We start from the raw sequence: 26664 nt of genomic DNA, 5'->3' as shown, positions 1-26664 counted from the left end.
GTCCCGCCGGGCTGGGGCTTGTATCTTACCCCCTTCACAAGGCGCTGGGTTCTTGCAGGTGTGGATGTGGTCTGGATGTTGTCCTGTGTCCTGTGGTCTCTATTTTAGGAAGATTTTTCTTTGTTATATTTTCATAGCTCTATGTGTTTTTGGGAGGAGATTTCCACTGCTCTACTCACGCCGCCATCTTGGCTCGATCAAAACAAAATTTTTAATAGCAGAATAATATTCCTTCAATTGGAAATCCATTTATTCAATAAATAATAACTAATATTTACTGAGCAAAGTCAGCCCTTGTGTTTGGTGCTGATATATTCAATAATGAACAGGCAGGGATTGCCTCCATGGAGTTAACAGCCTACAGTGGGAGACATATTTTTAACAAATAAACTTAAAAACAAAGTTAAAATTACATTAGGTTTAATAAGGGGAGAGAATAGTATGCTAAGGAAAGCTTGCTCTAGAGGAAAAACATAACCAGGATTGAAAATACACATAAAAGGCTCTCTGAGAAAGTAATATTTCCTTTGAAACTCAAAGGATAAATAAAGTTAATAAAATGAAGTGTGGGAGGAGAATAATTCAGACTGTGTTAGGTTTTGCTGCCTTAACAACTGTATTCAAAATCTCAGTGACATTCAGCACCACTTACTTTTCTCACTCGCAGGTCTTAGATTTGCCTGGGGTCTGAGTGATCCTTGCTGGGCTGGACCAGGCTCGGCTCCAGGCTGCAGGTTGGTTTTGGGACTGCTCTGAGTATCACAGTCAGAGCCAAACAACTATGGAGCCCTGTTTTTCTCATGATGGATGATGGAGGTAGACAAGGCCAAGACAAACTTCTGAGCACATTTAAATCCTCTACTAGCATCAAATCTGTTAACATTTATCAGTCAAAGCTCAAGGTATGGGGCCAAGAAAACCTGCCCTCCCTCCTCCATGGAGAGACTCCACAAAGGACCTGGGTGGATACTTTATTACAGGGACAGAATGAAGAACAGAGAACAAGAATACAATCCACCATGTGCAAAGACTTCGAGTCAGGAAAGAACTTAGAGAAAGGCCACTGTAGCTGAGGGACACCCAGAGAAGAGTCATGAATGATGACATTAGGGAAGCAGTGAGGTGCTTTGTAGGCTGTTTAAAAATATATTTGATTTTTATTCTCACTGCATTGAAAAGTCAAAATGAGAGATCCTAAACAAGAGTGATGAGGCAGATGATGTAGGTAGGCTCCTGAAGCACCCTTTCCCATCCCATTTTCTCATGCCTATCTCTACTTAAATATTCAACTTCCAAGCTTACCTTGAAGCTAGAGATAGTCATGTGATACAGTTCTGGCTGATGAGATTTAAGCTTATGTCTGATGAGAAGAGTTTCTGGAAAATCTTTGGATTGCTTAATAAAAAGGAGATAAATTTTGGCAGGTTTGGTCCTTTGCCCTTTCCTAACTTCCATCCTGGAACATAAATGTGATGTCTGGAGGCACAGCAGTGATATTGTGACCAAAAGGGAAAAAAGTAAATATAAGAATAGCAAAGCAGATATATCAAAAGTGGCTGGGTCCTTCATAGCATCAACTTCTGGACATCATCATAGTTCTGGACTGTCTATGTTGGGAATTCTCACATGAGGAAAAAGAGGCCTCTTTTTTTTTAAGCCACCATAAATTGGAGTTTCTTTTACTTACCTACCCCAAAACAAATTCTATACTGATATAGACGATATGATCTTGCTTATGCTGTAAAATGATTTGAGTATTGTTTTGTAAGAATTACTTTTATGAGGTAGAGAAGAAGAGAAGCAAGGAGTTCACATAGGGAACTATTGTAGTGATTGAGGTAGGAAATGAAGGTTTCTTGGCTGTAGTGGAGACAGAAATTAATGGACAGATTTGAGAAACATTGTTTTAGGAAGAATTGCTGCATGTTGGGGAGAGGAGGGATGATGGTAGGTAGAATGATAAGACCAAGAAGATTGCACACACTATTCCCTAGGACTGTGAATCTGGTGAGTTCCGATGCCCATGGCAACATTACCTTACATGGTCAAATGTAATCACAAATGCAAATATAATTGGGGTTTGTGTTAGTTCCTAGGGCTATGTAACAAAGTACCACAAACAAGATTGCTTAAAACAGCAGAAAAGCCCCAAATCAAGGGATCAGCAGGGCCATACTGTGTCTCCTAGCTTCTGGTTGTTACCAGCAGTCCTTGGCACTTCTCAGCTTGTAGCTGCAAGACTCCGATCTCTGCCCTGTCATTACATGGCCATCTCTCCTCTGTGCATGTGTCCTCACCTGGCATGTGAATCTCTGTGTTTCTCTGTCTCTGTTTCCCTTTATTAGGACACCAGCCCTATTGGATGAAGGACTCATCTCACTCCTCATCTAATCTAATCTTGATTACATCTGCAAAGACCCTGTTTCCAAATAAGGTCACATGCACAAGTACCAGAGTGTAGGGCTTCAATATATCTTTTGGGGAGACACAATTCAACCTACAAAAGGTTACTGATGAATCGGTCTTAAAATAAAGAGATTATGCTGGATTATCTGGGAGGGCCCAATGTAATCACATGGGCCCTTACAGGTGGAGAACTTTCTCCTGCTGGAGTCAGAGAGATGTAGCATCGGGGAAGACAGATAGATTTCAAGTAGGAGAAGGGTTCCATGTTCTATTGCTGGTTCTGAGAGATAGGGAGCCATGGGCAAGGAACAAAGAAAGGCCTCCAGGGGCTAAGGATGGCACCTGGCTGATAGCCAGTGAGGAAATGGGGATCTTGGTCTTATAGTCACAAGAAACTGGATTCTTCCAACAACCTGAATGGGCTTGGAAGCATATCCTTCCCCAGAGCCTCCAGAAAGGAACGCAGCCTGCCACACTGATTTCAACCCTGTGAGACCTTGAGCAGAGGAAACGGCTGAGCCCTACTGTGCCCAACTTATAACCATGGGAACTGGGAAATAACAAAGGAGTGTAATTTTAAGCTGGTAATTGTGATTGTCTGTTAGGCAGCAATAGGAAACAATGACAAGGAAGATATAAAGAATAACTCCAGGTTTCCATCTTAAGCACCTGGATAGATGGAACTGTCCTTACTTTGGTAGGGAAAACCTGAAGAGAAGCTGGTGAGGTGGTGTGAAGCCATGAGGACATCAGCACCAGTGAGTCCTCGGAGAAAGCTCTGAATGATGGCACAGTCACAGCTAGACTCATGAACTTGGGGTTTAGAAAAGACAGGGGGTAGAGTTATAAATGTGGGAGCCATGGCCCAGAGACAGTATATACAGCCATGGAACTACTGTGACCACCCCAAGGAAGGGAAAACAGAGTGCCTAGGACAGAGCTTGGGAAACTCCCTGCCCTGCCCAGAGGAGGGGGTGGGGTAAAGAGGACCAATAATGAAACAGAAAGAGTAGCCTCCAGCAGGGGGAGGTTAACATGGTACATGATGCTGAGATGTCTAGCAAAATGAGGACTCAAAAAAAATCCATTTCCATTTCTTAACACAATAAACATACACCTACCATACAGCCTAGCAGCCCCATTTCTTGGTTTCTACCCAGAGAAATCAAAACCTATGTTCACACAAAAGCCTGTATGCACATGTTTACAATAGCTTTATTTATAATCACCCAAACAACTCAAATGTTCAACAGGTGAATGAATAAATAAAGTGTGGTCCATGCACACACTGGAATATTACTCAGTCATAAAAAGGAGTCAGCTAGTGACACACACAGCAACCTGCATCACATGGCTGCATGCTGGATAATTCCATCCCATGTGCCATTCTCAGAAGACAAAAAACAGGTGCAGAAAGCGTATCAGTTGTTGCCAGAGGCTGAGAGAGGAAATGGTTACAAAGGAATTTGGGTGGGGGAGTGGAGCCATTGTGTATCTTGATTATTGTGGTGATGGTTACATGACTTCATGTGTCTGTCCAGACAGAACTGTATACTTAAAGGGTGCGTTAATTTAACCTTAATTTTTTTAATGAAGAGAAATAGAAATGAAAAAAATACCCAGTGAATCTAGCTATGTGGAAGTCAGTGGTGACTTCTTTGGGCCAGAGCAATTTGGGGGGCCAGGAGGGGAGGAGACCACAGGGTTAAGGAAGGTCCGTTTCTTATCCTCAGGAGTCGAGGGTTGGGTTAACCAAGGTCCTTGGTTCATGGCTCACTTTTGTCATCAGCTTGTGCAAAGCCCAGATCCCATCATTTCCCTTTAGACTCTGACACCTGCAGGCTCCCGTGCTAAGGTTTTTGATTTATGTGCTTCAATATGTATGCATCTTTGTAAAATATGAGCTGTTACTCATGTTTGTGCTTTTTATTTGCATAAATGGCATTATGCAGTTGGCCTCATTCTGTTCTTCTTTCACTCATCACTTTTTCTAAAAAGATCTGCCCTCGTGGTCCTATACCACTGGCCCATGCTGAGAGCTGTGGAGTATTCCATAGGCAGTGCACCGCACTGCTCTTCTCCATTCTCCTCCCATGGGCTTGAGGCTGCCTCCAGCTGCTCTGATGGACATCTCTGTGCATGTCCTCTTAAGGACCTTAAGACAATTTACTCATAATATATCCCCAAGAGTGAGACCCAAGGGTCAGAGTGTACTAAGCCTGTCATAACTACCAGACCTGTTCCCTGATGATGCTACCCTAAACTGCCACCACCAGTACAGAGGCACAAATGAGGCACCAATTTTTCCCCATAGGAGTTACATGTAGATGGAATCATTTCTTCCTCCTCTCCTCAAGTTCCCTCAGAGAAATGCAATTTCCACTCTTCTCCCCAGGAAAGAAATGTACTTGAAGACTGCTTCTTCTCTCTGTGCCTTCCATTCCCAGGAGGAGTGGTTGTGGGGTTGATGGGAGCGCCACTGTTTTTCCTAGGATTGTGTCTCAGAGACAACGAAGAATGAAGCCAGCAGACAGGAGTACAGAACAACCAGCAAACTCTTTTAACGAGAGAAGGACCTTTCATCCTGCCCCTCAGGAGAGGCTGCAAGGGAGGATGCCAGCAGGGTTGTGGTGTCAGAGATTTATATTGACCCCTGAGAGGAGGAAGTTCCACCCTTCCCAGACCAAACAGAGAACTGAACTGATGACATCACAACCCAACCTTCATTGGCTGAAAGTACAATACCTCATTTACATAAGGCTTAAACAATCAGATCTGAGGTCTATTTAACAAAGTATACTTTTGAATGGCTGAGTTGGATTGGAGCTTTTTTGAAATTTACAAGGGTCTTCAAACTTCTTGAAATTTACAGGGGCCCTGAACTCTATCTGCCTGTGCCCCTCTATCACCTGCCTCAATCGATAGGTCTGTGAGCATGCACAGAGCATATGTGTGTGAGCCCCAGCACCTCTGGGGTTCCTTCTTGGGATGTTCACCAGGAGATGGATCTCTTGGACTCCTCTCCTCCATGTGGTCCACTTACAAGAGCCAGCTCTGCCCTAGAGCTGAGGCATACAGCTCTGCTATCATGGGGATAAAGTACTAGGAAGTCCAAATCGGTCAAACATCATCCACAAGGATTACTGCACTAATGAGGCTGGTATTTTGATTTCATCTTGTCTGAATCCTCTAGTCATCTCCCAACTGGTATCAAACTCAGAGATATAAGGGAGGAAAGGGTGTGATTTATTATTACCTTAAATGCATAAAACATAGGTGCAAAGGCCTGAAACCTTGAGAAATGTTTATAAAGACAGTGTTTGTGGTCTAAGCGATTGAGGTTTGGGCTCCCCATAACACTAGGCCTCCCAATCCTTCAGCAGATGCGGTAGCAGCCTGTATGTGGCTGACTGCTCAAGCTGCACCTGCTGTCAGCTGCTTTGGGCCTCCAGAAGAGGGAACTGCTTTTATTCCTTCCTGTATCAGGAAGACTGAGACTCAAAGAAATCTATCAGAGGAAAAAGACACCATTTCAGGGATGACTTTCCCAGGCAAAGCCTATATTTAAAAAACAATTGAGAAGCCCCAGTTTGTTAAGCAGAAGTTAGAGTCTTTAATAAAGTAAGTGAGGAAGCAGCCCTTTTCCAAGTGTTCCCAGAAGCTTGGACAGATTTGAGAGACCTCTGGCAAGAGTTCATGGAGCAGGTGGAATACCACAAGGTGAGCTTCAGGACATGTGTCCTTGGGGATATGCCTGGAAAATGTGGGGAACTGAGACTCAAGACAGGGCATGTGCTGAGAGAAGCCAGGGAGAGCAAAGCTAATAAGATATTGATTACATGGCCTGATTATCTAATTCAGGGAGGAGGAGATAGACAAGACTTGCTCGAGCAATTGACATTATATCTCTGTGGTGGTGTATACTGGGTCAAAATAAACTGGAGACTTTGTTTCCAAGAATCCCCTTCCCCATACAGTTCTAGTTTAAAGTTGGCAAGAGAAAACTGTGAAAGCAATTTGGTATCAGGAGTTAAGCAATGGCCATTGCTCTATGGAGACTGTTCATGGTCACATGTGGTGATAACCAAACACAGAGGTTCTAGAAGGTTCCAGATTGTTCTTGTCCATCCCCCTCAACTTCCACCTGATTGCTGGTCCTGCTGACCAACAATGACCTCAGGGTCATCTTCAGATGCTTGGCTGCAGACCCACACAGGTGGGGGCTTCCCAGAGGTAGTTTCTTAGACCTTCCATGAGCTCCTTCTCAGAGGTCTGCTTTGGCAGCTGGACATGCTTGACTTCTCAGACTGACTGACTGGGAATTCCTCTGATTTTCCAATTCTCCTTCTGGATCTTTACTTCCCCAGCTACTCCCACAATTATTCAAGATGTATTATTATTTTCAAACAACTATATCTCATAACATAACATTCCTTAGTGACTCTTCCCCTATGGGGGACCTTGCCAGACAGAATCAACGAAGTACACAGGTGAACCTGAGTCTGAAACAAATGGATAAGGGGAGAAATGAAGAAGAAGGTATTCATGTTCATCAAACACTGCTGGCCCTGTATGAGGAGTAGAGGCAAGGATCCAGCTAAGAAACAGGTCAAATGCTAAAAACTTCTCAAAAACTGTCTGATACAAGACAGAGGGCAATAAACACTGGAGGCTCACATGCATGTTGCAGCACTGTGGAGAACCAAGTGGCAGGAAAAAGATTTGTAACTTCCATCCAAATGGCACACATTAAAGGCTCTGGGAAATGAAAATGAGCCAGAGATGGATTTCATGGGAAATTCAATATGGCTGCTCATGAGAGATATCAGAGGCTCCGTCTCTTACTTAGTCCTTTCTCAGTTCATCTCTCATTGGCAGGAGCAACCAGGGGATTTGGAAATGAAGTTTTTTTAACTACAAGATGTTAAAGAGGAACACTGAATCAACATCTGGTGACTGGCAATGTCAATTCCATATATTTAAAATATTTGCTGAAAAATCAAAGTATCTGAAAAGCCACCCCATGACAGAGGAGAGAGTATGTAGCAATGGATTTCCCCCATTGTTCTAAGGCTGGGGTCTCCCTGAAGTGAACCCTGAAACAAAGATTTTGATAGAGTAGTGTATTTGGGAGATGGTCCCAAGAAGCACAGGTAGGGGATGGGGAAGCGGGGTGAGGAAGGAACAAAAATCAACAAGGGGTGCTGCTGTGGGTCACTCAGACTCAGTCCTGCTAGGGAGCTCCTGAGGGACTGGTTGTGTCCCGCTTGAGCAGCAAGGAAGCTGGAGTGCTTATCCACCAACTGCCCCTGGCCATCATTTCATTGAGGGTGCTGCGCCTGAGGGTTTCAGCTCACTAGTACTCTGGCCAGCCCCACCAATTGTCTGAGCACACCACCACACCCAGAGAAAGCCTTTAGCTGGAGAGTATTGGGTGCGTGCAAGAGGGAGCCGTCAACATCACAGTCATGATAATGCTAAGAGGATGTAGAGAGGGCAGCCATTACATGTACGTTTGGGGGAAGAAGTCCTCCAGTGAGCCTCTCAATGGGAAAATTTCTCCCCATTGAGTGTAGTTCTCATGACATTGGACAACTGGCATAGCCTGCGCTGGCATCACCTTCCACCCTCCCTGAGACACAGCTGAGTCGATGTTGTTTCAGCAATGGCAGTGTATGTTTAGATTACTGTAAATAATGTTTTCTGCTTGCAATAACTGTGTTTGGGGCCTTTTCTCCTTGTATTTATGAATCTCTTGAGTGAGCATCAGTGCTACAATAGTCTTGTTTGTCCTCTTAGCTCTCTTCTCTATAAAATGTGAGACACTAGACTTTGGGTTGGATCAATCAACTTGGATGTCCTGAAGGAATTGCACCCAGTCCAATGAAAGATGTCCAAACTTGGCTGCAGAAGAACTTAGATGCTATCCAGGCACATGTGCGAGACCCCATGGGTGAGGCCAAAGAGTTAACATTGACAATATGATTTGGCATTTTCATTTTTATGGAGTTTGTAACAATTTGTATCTTTAATATCTTAGACTATATTTACAAGCAGGTGTTTGAGTATTTGATAATGGGAGGTTGAATTGAATCCTATTATTCAAGTTTGGGGCAGTTTTCTATCACCATCTTTATAATAATAGAGTTTTTAAGATCTGTCATTTGAGCTCATTTCATGACCTCAGCTAAGCCATTTCGTACAATGAGGCATCATCTGAGATGGGAACACAGAAGGGAGTGAACTGTCAGTACAGGATGTAGGTTTAAGAGCTGATTTAGTTAATGTACAGTGCTGACACATTTCAGAGCCTTTAGGGAAAGAGCTAAATTGCCCACCCTTGTGTTTTATAAGATTTGAAGATACAACACAACAACACACAGATAGATGAAAGGCTGAACTCTCTGTTACTATAGCTCCAAATGTAAGCAGGCTATGAGGCAGAGCAACATGCAATGAGTTTCCCCCAGGACCAGGGTATCAGCCTATAAGTTTGAGTGGCAGGGGAAGCTTATGTATGGCAAGCAGTGTAGAGTTAGCTTGGTTTCTTGGGCTCTGTGTGGATTGGCTAATTTGAATAATTTCTCAGGCTACAGGGCATAGGTACTGTTCCTACAGGTCTGGTTCCTGGCCCTGGAGCAATTAGGGCTGGCACATAGTGGCCTGAAGTGTGATATTCTAAGAGAGGAAGTGGTTGGGAGTGTGGACTTAATCAGCTGCTCAATAAAGGGGAACTGACAAGCCTCTAGCCAGGGCTTCAAAACTGGGTCAGGACAGTATAAACAAACAACCTGTATTGCACCTTGGTCTCAGGACAATGAAAAAAAGATCATAATTGGTACTGGGTATGACCACATGCCTGTGGCATAAAATGCTCCCTGTTGACTGCTCATCACTTCCACTGAGGGGTGACCACACCCCTGGTTGACCATAAGTTTAGACCCAGTGTAAATGGGGAAAACTCGGATGTGTTAGAGAGTGCCATCTTCCTCTGCTTTCCTGCCTTCACACCAAGATGGTCCTCAGGCCTGTGAAGAGACCAGCAATCTTGGGAAGAAGTCTTCTGCCTTCCTCTCCACCCCTACTCATTTCTTCCCAGGGAAGGAGGAAGGACTGACATAGTTGAAAGTCTAGAAAGATGAATGGAATGCAAGTGGCTCATTCTCTTCCTCTGTCTCTGATTTTTGCCTAGCTGCTTCCTCCTTCATTCTGTGAACTATCCCAAGAAGGCTCTACCCCTAAGAGTAGGAAGGTCTGCAGTTGTGGGCATAAACAAGGAGGTAAATCTAATTCAGGGGTGGAGTAAGAGGAAGCCCATTGTCGCCTAAACCAATTGAGTTTTACCTCCAATAAACTGATCTGTACCTTGATCTCCACTGGTTTGGCTCCAGACACTTCTACCTTGCTCAGAATCCCAATGTGCAAGGTGAAGGTAAGATTAATTATCATACGTGTAGGAAAGCGCACCAACATTCCCCTGTACATCTGTGCTACCCCTCCCATCAGGAGGTAGAAACTATTCCCTCTCTTGTTGAATCTAGTCTGGTCTTGTGATTTGCTTTGACTTTTGGCAGAAGAGAAAGTTTGGGATTTTTGAGCTCAACCCTGAAAATGCCTTGTAATTTCTGATCTTGCTCAGAGGGAAATGTATTATGTTCAGAGTCCATGAAATCCTGTGAAAAGAGGTCAAGTAGAGAGAGGTCTTGGTGGATAAGATACCACATGGAGAACTAAGGCCCCAGATTCATAATGGAGTGACAAGAAGAGGGAGGCCCAGCCCCTCCATTCAAGTCCAGGTTGACTGAGTGTCCCCACATGAGTTGTCAGACATGGGATTAAGACAGGCTGAGCCTCAGCTGAGTAGCCAGATGATAGTATATGGTGTCTTCGTCACCTAGTCACTATAGCATTTTCATTATAGCAGCCTGAAGTGACTACAACACCATGCAGTTCCCTTCAGGTGAATTCTCATTCCATCTCTACCACCCCCATTTCCATATAGTCTTCAAAGTCTAGTCCATTGCCCAGACTCCTCATGCCCCTCACCCCAACCCCACAGCACTTTTCTTTCTGTTCTTACTCCTAACCACACTGGACATTTCTAGCCATCACTGTACCTTGTAGATCTTCCAGGGGAGAAGGTTGTTTGTATTCTTCTCGTAGCTGTATGGCCTGGCATTGTGCATGACCCCTATTAGGTGGTCAACAAATGAGGGAATGGATATTCTGCCAATGAGAGGAAGCAAAAGGTGAACTTGACTCACAGGTGTTGGAATAGATGCATTTACTTGGTATGTGCAATGTGATTACAGGTCTTGGGTGATTTAAAGGCTGTTTCTGCAGAAGCCAATACATCTTTATGAAGGCCTTATCATCCAACATAATTGCCAAGCTTGTGTTTGACTGTTAAATGCCCTGGGTAATACCACCTGAGACTTCTTAGATCCATTCCCACGACACTGGCTCTGCACAGCAGAGAATGCAGGCATGAGGCTAGAGGAGATAGGAGCTCTGGAGCTTGAGAGAGGGTCTCCTGGGAGAGGAGGTCCACATGCACTGAGTCTGGCCTGGGAACTCAGGGGTGGGACATAGAAGGTGAGTATGGCAGATTGCATTAATGGCCCAATTCTTACCCCTCCCTGTATCCATATCATTTTCCATATGACTTGGCAGAGTGTATTTCCCACCTCTGAACTTTGTATTTGGCCACGTGATTTTCCTTGGATGGTAGAAACAGGAACAGGTGACAGGTGAGTCTAGTTCTCCAGAGGCCTGAGCTATTTGTTTGCTCTCTGGTACCTTTGCCTTCACCAGAAAAATTAGATTTCTGGGCTGGAAATTGCTCCCAGGAAGAAGAAGAGAGAGATGCCTGAGCAATAAGTACTTCGTGTGGGATGCCACTGAGGTTTTTTTATTTTCTTTATGCAGCGTTCTCGTGGCTCTAGCTTATATGATGGACCATTACCCAGATCAACCAGAAGCATAACAGGGACAAAAGGCAAAGGCAGAATGGTGTCAAAGAGGACTGACAAATCCTGTCATCAGAGAAGGGACATTCACTGCCACCTGTGGACTGGCATGGAGAAGCCAGGCCAGAAAGTGTGCTTCAGTGGAGCATCGTCCAGGGTAGGAGGCAGGGCAGAAGCCCAAGGGATTTTCCCTTGAGTGGCTCCTTGCCTCTCTGACGGGAGCTTGCTCTTAATAGTGCACAGGGAAGTCCTGCTATCACCCCACCCCACTCTTACCAGGGATAACATTCCAGGTTGGAGTGGCTGCTTGCTGGGGAGCGAGGAGGGCTGGGTCCTGGTCGCAGATTTTCTGCAGGGTCTCTGCATGCTTCTCTCCAAGCCCTCGTTTCCTTGTTAATATTAATAAGGTAGGGCATTGCACAGATTTCCATATCTTTCAGGATGGGCTAGGTTATGCAGCGATAACAACTTCCCTCCTCAAATCTCAGTTGCTTTAAAAACAAACAAAAGTTTGGTTAAGGTTTATTGGTGCTGTCCTGACCGAGGACCCAGGGGTCACCAAGCAGCCACTCTCTAAATTGTGGCTAGTCACCGAGGCAGAGGAAAAAGAGAGAGGGGGCAAGGCCTGCACAGCTCCTGCCTGGAAAGGACAGGCTTCCACTTGCTTTTCATGGGCCAAGCATGTCCTTGACCAAATTTAACTTCAATGGGCAAGGAAATGCAAGTGAACCCTCAAGTCTGGAAGGAGAAAGATACAGAACATTCGCAAACAGCCCTGATGACTACTACACTCTCCACACAGCTTGGTATTTTTAGTATTTTAAAATACTGTGCCCTTCCTCCAGCTGCATCACCATTACTGTCCCTTCTCCTAGGATGTGGCTTCTCAGTTCTGTGGCTATAACCCAGCTATTGCCCAAGGTCGCTTGTCCTGGAGATTGGCTGAGTCCCCATCTCTGAGAGAAGTCCAGTGTCCTACTACAACTGAATCCCCGGGGTCGCTGCCAAGGCCACCTCTAGCAAGTCCTGTCTTCACTTGTATGTCACCTGGAATGGATTTTTTCTAATCTCTGCTCATTCTGACATGCAAAAGCCCCCTTTTCCTTGATTTCCCCTAAATTTACTCACACAAAGCATATATGTGCCGAGCAGATTTTGCTGAAAGTTTGAACAGGATGAGTTACAGCACAGTAACCCATACAACTTGAAAATCAGTATCAGACATTCCCATCCTCCAGAGGCCTTGAGTGCCCCTGCCTGCCACTGGGAATTTCTCTCTGTGCTTTGTTCTGTGGGGGAAACGCCTTACCATTGGGCATTTTTCAAGCTCTGTCCATCTTCGTTAGGGGCAGTAACAAAGCTCTCCACCCTCTATGGGGCCCCAGGCACATATTCTACATACAGACACTCAACTCAACACTTTGTATCAGGTAAAAAAAAGCACCATCTATCTACTAGGGGTGTTAAGCAGCTCAGAAATCCCGGCAGAGGCTCTGGAATTGCAGTCGCCACCCCAGCCCTGGACCCCTCCCTGAGAAGGGAGCAGTGTAGAGATGCAGATGTCCACTGATACAGGCGTGGCTGCCTTCCCTTTGCCCCAACCCTGAAGAGGCAGAAGTTGCTAATGTCAGTTTTGGTTTTAAATTAGTCTTTCTCTCTGTTAAATAGACCCACTTAATTTCATGAAGTACCCATACAGGAAAGCCAGGCCCTGTGCCACCAACCTGCGGGGACAACACTATGTTTATCTCCACCCTACTGATGAGAAAGAGGAAACTGAGGTTCGGGAGGACAAGCACCTTTCCAGGGCCTCCCACACAGCCTGCACGTGGAACTCAAACCCAGGTCTATAAACAACTCACTCCCTTTTCTTCTCTGTCAAACTGTTTTTCTGATGTCCTTCACAGGAAATGCTTTCCCCTTTAAATCTTTCAAGAGAAGCTGTGAAAGATTACCTGAAGGAGTGTTTACTGCTATCACTTGCCCTTTATCTTGATCTGAACACACATCTTTAAGTCAGCAAAGAGGACACCCCTTCGCATGCCAAGCTCTGCTGTCTGCACTGGGAGGGAGGGAAGAGGAGGTGGAGATGTGCTTGTATTTGAGCCCACTGAGCGCATAGCCTGCCAGGAGAAGCAGGACTTCCTGATACCAGGGGCTCCGGTGGAGGTACCCAGTCCCCCTGCAAAGTGCCAGGGAAAAGTGTCAGGGCCGGCTATGCAGAGGGCTGTTCACCATAACTTCAAGGGTCGCTTGCCAACTTTCACTTGTCCCAATGGGGCAGTCAGTACACATCCCCTTACATTTTCCCCTCATTCCCCAGGAGAATTCTGCCCCATCCTATTGCAAACTTCATGGCTTTTCAATCCAGGCATGCTAAGGACTATTTGCTGGCAGGATGGCACCTCACACTTTGAGAGATGCTCTTACTCTTACCTCAACCAATCACAACAACCCGTCTGCAGGCAGGAGTAGATATAAATAGCCCCATTTTATGGATGCCAAAACTGCGTTCCAGGGAAGTAAAGAACTCACCTTAGATCTCCCAGCTCCTTAGTAACACAGGTGAAACTAGTCCCCAAATCACTCGCACTCCAGTCCTGAAATGCTCTAGATCCCAGCCTGCCTCGTGGGGCCCTGGGCCACCAGGATGAGGCAGTGATGGCAACGCCTGTGACATCACTGTCAGAATCTAGCACCTGGAGTCCCCATGCCTTTAGCAGGGCTCATCAGTGAAGGTAGGATTTTATTTCCTTCCATGGGTATCCAGGACTGGCAACAACTTCACCACAAAATGTTATCTTCTTCAAGAGGGCATCACACTTCCCATTGTAAAATAGTGGTGTCTGTTTCTGAAAAACTGCTTTGCAGATAATTAATATAGGGAAAACTCGGGTCTAGTGCAGAATCCACGTCACCAGGATGCCCTAGTAAATTCTATCTGATCTGAAAATACCAAGTGTTTTCCCTAGAACCTTGATTTCCCAAGTTCTGCATTTTCTAAGAATATACAAGAATATACTTCAGAAAAAGCTGGATACCAAAAAAAGGGAAAGTGCTCCAAGATTATAACACCCCTGAAGTTTCGAAGGGGACAATGTGGGTGGTGACTGTGGAGAAGTGGCTATAAAAACTCCTTATTTTCAAAGCATTTCCTTCCCCATGTGCTCACTTCCAACCTCCCCGCTGAGCAGGAAGCAGGAGGTATGCGGCTGCCCTTGTGCTATGCAAAAACAAAACCATGGTGGAGCAGCAACTCTCTGCAGGTTTTCTGGCTCCCAGGCCCTGCACAGGTCCCTGGAGTGGATCCCTGGCAGACCCTCCTCCCTCGGACTTCCTTGCCACAGGCATTGCTGTTTTGCAGTGTGATAGAAAATCTCTGAAAACAGGGCTCAGATCTCCCCTCTGCCACTGACTGCTGAGGGGCCTGGGGTGCTTTGCCCACGTTCTCCAAAGCTCAGCTTCCTCATCTATACAGTGAAGACAATGGATTCAGGGCCAGAAATAGAGGAGGAAAATGGGCATTCATTTCAATACTGAGAACATTTAATCAAACATGAACTACTTCTGGGGGACTTGTTTCCAAAGCGGGGGCTGCCGTTTTGGCTGCACAGAGTCCATCAGACACCCTTCCCACACTAGAGCCATCCCAGGAAGGGTGGGAGGCAGCTCCATTTCCTGCCGTGAAAACTGGGGAGATAATTCTTTTTCCATGACTCTTAACAGCCAAATGTGGGTCCGTGACTTAAGCATGATCAATCAGATCTTCCTGCCCAGCATTTAAAATCTGAAGAGAAAGGGGTATAGGGTCTTTCGGAGGTTTTTCATTGTGACTGGGTAGAATAGAGGGCACCAGACTTGGTGACAGGCAGGCTCTGGGGTGTGCCCACTGGGGCAGGGACAGAGTGCCCACGACTGGGGCCTCAGCCGGACTGTTCCTGTGGCATGTCCCTGTGGGGTCTCTGGCTTCCCGGGGCTTCTGGGAGCTCTGCCCAAGGCCCTTCTGATAAATTATATCCAGGCTTAAGTTAACCAGAAGCAGTTTCTGTTGCTTCTCAGTTGTAACTCATAGATTCTTTCAAATGCAATAGTCTGAGAGTGGAGCAAACCTAATACTTAAAACATGAATTGTTTCTTGGTTGAAGGCCAAATAGGAAAGAGACAGTTTGGTTCTTCAGAGGATGCCTGTGCCATGATTCCTAGGTCTGTTTTTCCAAGGCTCTCATTCAGAAGAGAGTTATTCCTGGTTATTTGCTACCAAGAGGTCAGCATTCATTACCAATCAATTCCCATGGGTTGAATTCCTATTGTGTGCTGTGCAAGACAGTCAAATCTGAGTAAGACTCAAAGAGCACACAGGTGAAGTAATGCTTTCTTCTATTAATTGCCTTCTAGCTCCCCTGAAACTCAGTTCCTAATGGAAAGGTAGCTGAATGAACTGCTGGATTCTTCCCCTTCAGTTACTCAGTTTCAAAACAGTTGTTTCAAATGGTGATGAGTTAGATGGTTTTTACCCTCTTGATCTCTTATTTGGAAGATAAACCAGCTGAGTTGCTCCTAATGGTAACGAGTTAGATGTTTTTTTCCTTCTTGCTCTCTTTAATTTGAAGATAAACCAGCTGTAAATAACATGATTGGGTCATTTGGGCAAGTTTGAATATGGTCTGGATATTGATGACACAAAAAAATGTACTATCATTGACAGGTGCAGACTGTAAAATGAAAAAACACTAGGATTTCATTCATTACAAAGAGGTACAATACACACACGGAAAGATCTGGAAGGGTATGCACCAGTGTGCTGTAGTGGGACCCCTGGTGGTGAGAATGTCTTAAATTTTTAAATGCTTGTTTATCCATATCTTCTAATTTTGTACAATTTACCTGTACAGCTTTGGTACTAATGAAAGGCTCTTTTTAAAAAGAAAAGAAACGTGGAGCAAAACCATCTAACAAAATGCCTGGCAAATACTAGGAACTCCAGAAATAGAAGCCATTAAAAAAAGATCTCCTTACTCAGAAAACTACATATAAATATTTGGTAGATACCAATTACTTAGAAAAAGATGAAACACCATTTAGAGCAATTTTGGAGACAATGAATATTTGAATACAACCAGATAGCTTAACTGTTAACAACCACTGCTTAGTCTGACTTTGTTTTGCTACCTCTGACTCAGTTCCTAATGGAAAGGCAGCTTAACTGCTGGATTCTTCCCCTTCCGTTACCCAGTTTCAAAATAGTTCTTTCAAAATAGCTGTTTCAAATAACCAGTAATTTTTTGCTAACAATATTTTATGGTTGTCTTTCTATTTCAATAAATGGAAATATACAGCCTCACTTCAAAAGATAAAAAGTTTCCCATTCTATGAATGTGCCATTAGTTAATTCAAGGTTTCTCAACCTCAGAAATGCTGATGTTTGGGGCTGGATCATTCCTCATTGTGGGGGCCTGTCTTCCAGGAGACACCGTGGGGTGTTTAGGAGCACCCCTGACCCCTACGCATAAGGTGCCTGTAGCACTGCTTTCTTCCCAACTGGGTCAACCAAAAATGTCTCCAGACATTGCCAAATGTCCCCTGGTGGGGAAATCACGCACAACCACTGCTTTAGCTATTTTTTTACTGTGGATTCACAGGTTGTTATACATTTCCTCATCACAAACAATGCTATGATAAACCTGCCTTGCATATATACATCTTTGTCCATTTGTCTGATTACTTTCTTAGAATATAGTCCTAGAAATAAAACATCAGGATCAAAATTTGCTGACACATTTTTAAGGATGTTGATACATCAGATCAAATTGTACTCAGTTATACCTCCACTCCTGCTGACAGGTATACATATACACCCCCTGCCCCACAGTCACCATTGAATATTGTCTTCTTGCTAATATTTGCCAATCCAATTGTTTGCTAATGGTATACAGATTTATTTCCTACACAAAGGATGACATTTTTGTGTACTATTAGTTGTTTGTGTTTCTTCTTTTTTGAACTGTTTATGGTATTTACCTATTTTTTTTAGAGCACTCATCTAGATAATTATATATTAATGATGATAATTAACCCTTCATTTGTTACCCATACTGCAATAGCATTTCTAGTTATCTGACTATATTCTAAGTTTGTGATTTCTGTTGCTGTGCAGAAATGTTATTTTTAAGTCATAAAATCTTGCTAGTTTTCCACTTCTGGTTTCTGGACATGGCATCTGCTTAGAAAAGGTCTTTCCTACCCTAATATTATTAAATGGTCAGCCATTTAATAATGGCTACACATTTATCTATACAGTATCTTGCCTAATGATTTAAAATACCAACATTATTATAGACTAAATTCTGTGTCTGGTCTTAATCTATTTCATTGATCTATCCATTTAGTCCTATGTCAATACCACATTCTTATCATTAACTTGGCTTTCACAATCTTTTAATATCTGGCAAGGCAAGTCTCTTTATTTTCTTTTAAAAAGTGTCTTGGATATTCTCATATAGTGTCTTGTCATTACATTTTTTTTCAGAATAACGTTTTACTAGTGTTTTTCCTTTTTACTAGGAAAAAATAGTACATATTTTTAAAAGTTTAAATAATAGCAAAGATATTTGAGAAAGGACAGCTTGAGAACTTGTGCTAGCCTCACCTTCCTCTGGAAGAGCCTCAGAATTGAGAGAGAAGATGATTTTGAAAGAATAAACCCATGGAAATATCTGGAAACAAGGAGTGCCATCAGTGGACTAGAAATTATGAGACCTTCCTGAATCAGGAAACACATGCGGGATTGGGTTGCAAGAGGAAACCACTGTCCAAAAAGTGTTCAGAGAAACTTGCTGCAAAAGGTACATCTTCAGCTGCTCCATGCATTACAAAACAAGCAAATAGAAGATAGCCAGTAGGAAAATTCTGTGGGGATCACCTTCATCTCCTTCCTGTCCCTCTCTGTCCCCTGATACTGTGCCATTTAAATATGTTAAATTTAAATTAAATATGCTCTCAGTACCAATGCTTTCATACTTGAGACTGGTGAGTACCAAAAGGAGCAGGCAGCCACCAGGCCCAGGTGACAGCTCATTACAACTGGCAGCCTATCCATCCCTCCTCCCCCTGGAGGCAGGCCACAGATGACAAATGCACCTTTTATAGAAAAAACTAGCAGGAAAAATAAATAAGCAAAAAGAAGTGGACACAAATGAGAATCATCACACATTTGAGACAAACTAACTATCATTCACAAAAGGAACCCAGCAAGACAAAGATAAACCAGCACCTGGGGAAACAGAGATTCACAGAGCAAGGAGAAGCATTAGAAACATCTATCAAACAAGAATATGCTCTCTGACAAAAGAATCAGTTAGAGACCTTGGGGATCAAAAATGTGATGAAACACAGAATAGACTGGATAACAGGAAGGTCATAGCTAAAGACCACATTGGTAAACTGGGAGAAAGGGCCCATGTACCTTCTAGTAAACTGACTGTAGTCAGTTTACTGACTGTACCATCTAGTAAACTGATGTCAAACTGACTGTAGACAAGAATCACCTATACTACTCATATGTGTAGATGTGCTAAGGAGAAAGCATGATGTTTAAACATATACTGTGAACTCAAAGGTAAAAATGAAAAACCCTCCAGGCATCAAAATGAAGAGGGAACCTGAGGTCAAAGCAATGAGTGGAATTTGATCCACACAGTCCCTCCGTGAACTGGGGACAAGGAAGGGGATGTGGGCTGAATACATATTTAAGAAGATGGGGATTTATGACCACATGGGTTTGGGATTTGAGCCCCTGGTTCTGTGCATCACAGGGAGCCAGGAAAATCATGATCTATCTATGAATGAGGACAGAAAATCTTTGCCTGTTTATCCTCCTCAAGCCATATAAGGAAACAGAAATAGAGTCACTAATGAATGATTGGAACATGAATTTGTGCCAAGCTTGGGCATAATACTGGATTCCCATGCTCCTGGCAGTACAGGGAAAATAAGAGGAAAAAAGAAAAACAAACACTTTATGTTTACATATTAAGAGACACAGTTCTAATGACTCATTGCTTGAAAAAAATTCAACATGAAAATCATAAAGTTTTTAGGATGAATGAGTATGAACAAGGGCAAACCTTGCAGGATACAGCAAAAATGGTACTTGAAGGAGAATGCATCTATTCTATGTTGGAACTTCTAGGCTGATTCTCTATGATATTTATCCGTTCTCTTATCAAAGGGTGAAAAGATACACCTTTTCCTCTCCATTTCAGGAAATTTCCTTGACATTAACTTCTAGCTCATCAATTTTTTTATTTTGTCAATTATATATTTAACTACCAAGAAGTTCTTTTGTATTCTCTGATTGTTCCATTTTATAACAACCTCTACTTACTTTATGGATGCCATGTCTTGTCAAATATATGTTAATTTTGGGAATGTTTTATAGTCCGTTTTGTTCACTGAATTACTTGTTTCTCCAGGAGTCTGTTATCAATGAAAATATATTTCTCAATTGCCTACAATTTTCCAGTAACTCTAGAGAATAAAGCTCCCTGTGGAGCTACCCTATGGGAAGGAAATTAAATCCATATGGAAATAAGTAAGATAATTCCAAGTATTGATAGCTGCTATGAGAACTGAGAAATACTGGTAAAAATTAGTTCAGAGCCTACAGTTCCAGTAGGGCTTGGTCAACAGCCTTGGAGAATATCCATCCAGAACACAGCACAGAGAAATAAAATATGGAAATACAATGAGGAGGCTGGGCATAAGCCTGGTCAGTTAAGAAGCTGCAACATATGCTTAGTAGGAGTTTCAGAAGGAGAAAAATATAAAAATAGAGGAGAATCAAATCTGAAAAATAATAGATAAAATGTTGAAAGAAATGAGGCAAGATATTAAGCCTCCCATAGAGAAAGCACACAAAGTCCTAAGCAGTAGGTAGAATAAACAAATCTTACATAAGTATAGTATAATTGGTTACATGTTACACAGTTACAGTACAGAATCAAAACCAGAAAACTGACATTGATACAATTTGTATCTATAGATCTATGCCATTTTATCACATGCGTAGATTTATGCCATCACAGCATTAGAGGCACAAAACTATTCTATCCCCAGGAAGATATCACTACACTGCACCACACATTTCATAGTACAACTAAAGAGCATCAAACAGCAAAAAAGAACATTAAAAGCTACTAGAAATGAAAAAGATAGATATATACAAAGAAGCTAACTTCTCACTATCAGATACAGACACCAGAAGTGAAAGGAATAATATATTCAAGAGACACAGGGAAAAGAATGCTGTTCTCAGCTAAACTTTCATTGAAGAGTGAAGGCAAATTAAATTAAATATGTTCTCAGACATACAAAAGTTGAGAAAAAATTACTAAAAACATTCTTCATCAAAAGTGAAAATAAATCCAGAGAGAAGAAATGGGATGCAAGAGGTTAAAAGAGGTAACGAAATTAGTAAGAACATGTTCATAAATCTAAAAAGAAAATTGACTATAGCTGATTGACTTTTCTCATTCAGTTTGAAATATTCTTGGTTCCTAGTATGATAAGTGATTTTTAAAAATTGATCCTGGACATTTTGGGTTCTACTTTTTAAGATACCGGGTCTTATTTAAACCTTGTGGCTTAGCAGGCCTCTGAGAACACAGCTCTGCTGGGTGAACTGGGGGGCCATCTCCTGACTCCCAGCTGGGGTTGGAAGTTCAGGCTCTCCACTCAGCCTCTAATGACACCCAGGTGGGAAGGCAGGCCTCATTAACACCTGGTGGGGGTGGCAGTCTAGGCTCCCCAGGTGGTCTCCATGGGCACTGCGGGGGATGGGGAGGCCCAGGACTGCTGAAAAGTCCTGTCTTCCCACTAGGTCTCCCCTGAGACCAACACTAATGGGAGAGACAGGGGTTCCCTGATATTTCCAGGCGGTGCTCCCCACATGATAGCCATTGATAGTGTGGGAGGAGAGGGGTTATTAACACGAAGTCCAGGCTTCCCACTTGACCTTCTCTGACACTGCATGGTGTCAATGTGACACATAGTTGCAGAATCCCATAACGGCCTTTTGAGGGTAGAAGTCAAGGCTTCCCACTGGGACTTTTCTGGAAATAGGAGGGGTGGGGCTGCAGCTTTTCCTGTGGAGTTTGGCTGGAGTAGGGCTGTTTTCTGAAAGATTTGTGTCTTTCTAGACTGCCTCTGGTCTTTAATTAGAAAGAACAAGCTTTTGGGGGGTCTTTATCGGTCTGTCTATGGGTGCTTCCAGGAGCTGATTTCTCCAGGACCCAGTCTGGGATACACGAGGCAAAGTGGAAACATAGGGAACTCATCACCAAGTCACTCCTTGGGTCCTTGGGTCCTTAGTCTGCCTTCTTACCACCTTTCAGTCTTCCTATGTTTGTTTTATATATAATATCGAGAGAAGAATAGGGAAAAATACATCTACTCCATCTTCCCAGAAGGAGAAATCCCCAGACTGAATTTTAGCAAGCAAAATCTTGCTATGTGCTATTTAAAAGGTACACCTAACAGAAAGACACCTAAGGCTAAACATAGGTTTAAAAATGTATACCAAGCAAAGAATAGTCAAAAGAAAGTGGTTCAGTAATATTAACATAAGATAAAAGAGAATTTATAGTGGAAATCACTAGTAAAGACAAATAGTATTATATAGTGATAACAAGGAAAACTCCATCTAAAAAGTATACTGACAAATGCAAATGTCTAATGATACTGACTTGAAAACGCAAAGAAAAAAAAATTGACAGAATTCCAAGGCAAAAAATTGACAAACCCACGTTCGGGGGTGCCACCAATAAACAGGTTACTCTCAAAACACAGACAGATCAAGCAGACCAAAACAAAAAAAATTGTAGGAATTTAGAATAGGTGACGAACACAATTATAACACTTGACTAATGGGTGTACAGAACCCCGCATCCAACTCTAATGCTGTACCTCCCTTTTAATCCCACTAGGAGCACGTGCTCAGGAAGCAAGCATGCTTTGTCCACATGCCCAGGGATCTCAGCCAATTCTAAAGAGTGGGTAGCAGACATATCAATCCATCTGATCAAAATGCAATGAAAATAGCAATAAAAAATAAAACCCAGCAACCAAAATATCCTTCAAGAAAAGAAAATAAATTCCTAATATTTAGACACTAAAAGGCACAGTTCTAAATAACTCACGGCTTAAAAGGAAAGCACCATGACACTCAAGAGATATTTAGGGGTGACTAACGATGGAATAAAGCAAACTTGGGAGGAGGCAGCAGTGGAACTCCTGGACTGATTCTCTATGGTGCTTAACTGCTCCTTTTACCAGCGGGTGAGGCAATATGCCTTCTCCCTCTCTATTCTGGGAAATGTCCTGACATTATCTTCAAGTTCAACTATTGAATTTTTTGCCGATCACAAATTTAACTTCCAGGAATTCTTTTTTGGTTTTTGCTCCCAAATTTTTCCATTGAAATAGCACCTTGTTCTTTTTTTTTTGTTTTATAACTGCAACATCTTGTGAAATCTCTCTGTTAATGTTGAGTGTTGTGGTGGGCCCGGCAGTTTACATTCTGTTTCATTCACTGGATCATTTGTTTCCTCAGGAATCAGCTATGTTTGCTTTCCTGAGTTTCTGTGTTCACACTGTTAATTGTCTTCATCCATGTCTTCCTTTGGGTGTTCTTAAAAGCAGATCTTGAGATAAGGATTTGAGGGTAACTGGTCCATTTGTTCACCATCCATACATAGAAGGACATCTGAGCTGATTTCAGCTTTTAGCTATTACAAATAAGGCTGAAATGAGCATTCCTATAGAGGACCTTGTATGAACCTAAGTTTTCATTCTTCAGGATAAATTCCTGAGCGTAATTGATGGGTGTGTAGTAATTGCATGTTCAATTCTATAAAGAAACTGTCACAAAGTTTCCAAAGTGGCTAAACCATTTTATATTCCCGCAGCAATGTTTGAGTGATTCAATTTTTTTGCATCCTTACCAGCATTTGGTGGTGTCACTGTTTTTCATTTTAGCTGTTCTGACAGGTGTGTAGTGATAGCTCATTGTGATTTTAATTGGCATTTCCCTGGTGGCTAATGATGCTGGACATCTTTCCATATGCTTATTTGCCATCTGTACATTCTCTTCAGTGAATTTTTATCATGTCTATTGTACATTTTCTAGTTGAATTGTTTGTTTTTTACTTGGAGTTTTGAACATTTTTTCCATATATTCTCCATACTAGTTCTTTGTTGGGTAGGTGGTTTGCAAATATTTTCTCCCAGTCTATCTTTTCATTCTCTTTCCGTGAGCTTTCACAGAGCAAAAGTTTTAAACAGTACATACACTTTGGTGTTTCTATCTTTCTAAAACAGGGAATCAAATTCTATGTAATCTTTTGGGAGTTAACATTTTTCACCTAATATTTCCAAGATTCATCAACCTGTAGCCACAGGACCTTTATGTTGCCAGCTGGGTAATACTTTATGGTGTGACTATGCCACAGTTCATCCAATTCCCAATTATGGGCATTTGGGTTGTTCCCAGGCTTTGTTCGCTCGACCAGTGATGTTATGGACATCTTATACATACTTTCTTCTGTACATACACAAGAATTTCTTTTGATGAATGCGTAGGAATGGCACAGCTCATCCACAGAGTGCATTTAAAGCCTGGGGATGGGGCTTGGCAACCTTGTCATATATGGCTTCTCTTTACCTGACACCCAAGACTTTCTACCTCTTACACCTCCATTATTGACACCTTTGTCTCTTCTATTTTTCCATTATTTTTTATTTTCATACCAGCAAAAGTTTTAAAAATATTTCAGTGACTAACATAGATGCTAAAATGCCTATTATCTCCGGTTGCCGTCATTTAATAACAGAAACAAAAAATTAGAAAAGATCTAACCTCAGAATGAAGGACAGTCCTTCCCAACAAAAGGCAGTAGCACTTAGACATCTAAAACTGAGGATATTTTAATTATTTGAAAACAGAAAAAGAACATACAATGTTTTTCTTGTTTCATACCACATAAGATGTAATTCTTTAGTTAGTAGATTGTGCAGCAGTATATTGGGAAGTGGGTAACACTGGTGATGGAATTCCCACCTTCTTTAGGTAAATTGTTTTTAGCCCAGTCATTGTCAAAAATGGAGTTTCAAATAGAAACAAATGAAAAAGATGGAATCAATACTCTCAAAGTCACTAGTGATGGTTAATTTTCTGTGTCAACTTGTCTGAGCCACCAGGTGCCCAGACACTTGTTCAACATTATATGGGGTGTGTCTGTGAGAGTGTGTTTGGATGCGTTTAACATCTGAATCAGTAGACTGAGAAGGCAGAGTACCCTCCCGGGTGGATGGGCCTCACTCAGGCAGTTGAAGACCTGAATGGTTCCAAAAGGCTGACCCTCCTGCCTGACTGAATGAATGGGGATGTCTGTCTTTTCCAGACCTCAAACTTGAACTGAAACATCAGCTCTCCCAGGGTTTAGAGCAGATCTTTGGTGTGTTTTCATAGCAACATTACAGAATTACCTCCCAAACTGACTGATAATTGTCATTTGGTCCAAGGGAAACCAGAGAACCATTGCCCAGGGACCCAGAGGGTGGGCAATAAGAAGAGAATCCTCCGGGCCTGATTCCCAGCTCCCAGTTCCAAATCTGAAACTCCTGACCCGGCTGCATTATTCTGGACAAGCCCAGTCACACCTTATTGAATGGTTTGTGCATCCCTTGGTTTAACAAACAACCCCACATTCTTTAGAGCCCTCGAAACACAAAGCTTCTTGATTCTCCCTTGGAAGGCAGTAATTTTCTATTCAGTTTGTGCTATGTGCGGAAAAATCATCACAATTCTAGAAATTACCCTTTTAGAATGCCAGTGTCATGCTGGGTATTCACTGAGGCCCTCTGGACAATGGCTACACCTGCACACTGGTGGGCAAGGCCAGCACAGCTGAGCTGAGTCCTGCTAACAGGCTCCCCCCATCACAGGAAGAGCAGGTCAAAAGGGCTTGGTGCTAGGATGCCGTGGGAAATGCTCCCAACCTCCAGAATGGTGTTATTTTGAAATCACTGAGCAACACAAGACTCCAGTGTGCTCCCAGCATGCTCTTAAAATGCTTAGGGAAACCGAAGTACAAATTACAGAGGCTTTCCTCTCACTTACCACAAGATACGATGAGCTTTTAAAAGCTAATTCTATTGCTATTTAAAAAATAAGACTACTATTTAAACACAGAATACAGGGTCATAGACACCAGTCTCCCTGGGGTCTAGATAGATGCTAGAGCTATGTAGTAGAGCCGATGTAAGACAACGGGTCTGCTTTTAGGTATGTGACCAATAAGCTAAGGTCAGCTGTCACCTGTGACCAGTACCTTGGCATCTGTGTGACTTGGGTCCAAAATAGCCCCACTACCACCATGATTACCACCCAGTCCAGTTTCTGGAATAGCTGCCATTTACATTGAACATTCTCTTCAAAAGCTGTTCCTTGAGGAGAGAAAAGAGGAAGCAAAAGGTGGAGTAGATGGTGGGCTGCAAGGAGTTAGAAGGGTGCATTTCGGGAGAGACAGAATGGCAACCATGGTTTTGCTCTGCTGGAGGGATTTTAGGCACAGGTAGTAGATACTTTGGGGAGTAGATGATTTCTGCATGTTGCCTATTTAGCTGCTCCCCTAAATTCTTTGCATAATAACCAGTCGCCCACTTTGCTTAAGCTAGTTCCAAAGTGTGGTTGGGAGGAAGTAGTTTTTACAATGCTTCTCAAACATGAGGCTGCACAAAAATCTCCCGGAAGCGACTTGAAAACAGATTCCTGGTCCCCACCCACAGAGACTATGTTCAGCAGGGCTGGGGTGGGGTCTACAATTTGCATTTCTAACAGGTTCCTATCCGAGGAGCCCTGGATAGAGGACTTACCAAACTGCTTACAGCTCAGTAACCTTGGGCCCTCTCTTTAATGGACTCACCATGCTGTCTGTCTGTCCTCCTCCTCCTGCCCTCCCTTAGCTAGAATCTCATATATGTAATTCCAGACAATTGGAGGAGAGGGACAAGACACCACCACATTCCATTCTGGAATGTGGCAGCTCATTAGCAACTTTCTCTGCAGGAAGGAGCTGGCCCTGCTGAGGCCTATGTACAAACCAGTCAGGGTCAGGGGTTATTTCTCTGTGGGAAGCTTGTTACTACCAGTGGCTTCTCCCAGAAAGATTAGAGTTTTCATATTCAAAAATATTTTAAGCCCGCTTTTAAAAAAAGTTAAAACTGTTAGCAC

General features: G+C 42.9%; 1 long non-coding RNA gene across 2 annotated transcripts; it reads right to left on the bottom strand.

The window, feature by feature from the left end:
* Positions 1-292: 292 nt before the first annotated feature.
* On the bottom strand, positions 293-26403 carry LOC140849764 (uncharacterized). 2 transcript variants are annotated; one of them, XR_012131949.1, is made up of 4 exons: positions 26357-26403; positions 11652-11866; positions 10524-10632; positions 293-358 (listed from the first exon to the last, which is right to left on the bottom strand). It is a non-coding gene; the product is annotated as an uncharacterized lncRNA (long non-coding RNA). The 2 variants fall into 2 exon arrangements; XR_012131948.1 differs by lacking the exon at positions 26357-26403 and adding an exon at positions 13911-14018.
* Between the last annotated feature and the right edge of the window lie 261 nt (positions 26404-26664).

This window comes from Manis javanica, chromosome 5, assembly GCF_040802235.1.
Source record: "Manis javanica isolate MJ-LG chromosome 5, MJ_LKY, whole genome shotgun sequence".
Classification (NCBI taxonomy): Eukaryota; Metazoa; Chordata; class Mammalia; order Pholidota; family Manidae; genus Manis; species Manis javanica.
This window is presented reverse-complemented; position numbering and strand designations above follow the sequence as displayed.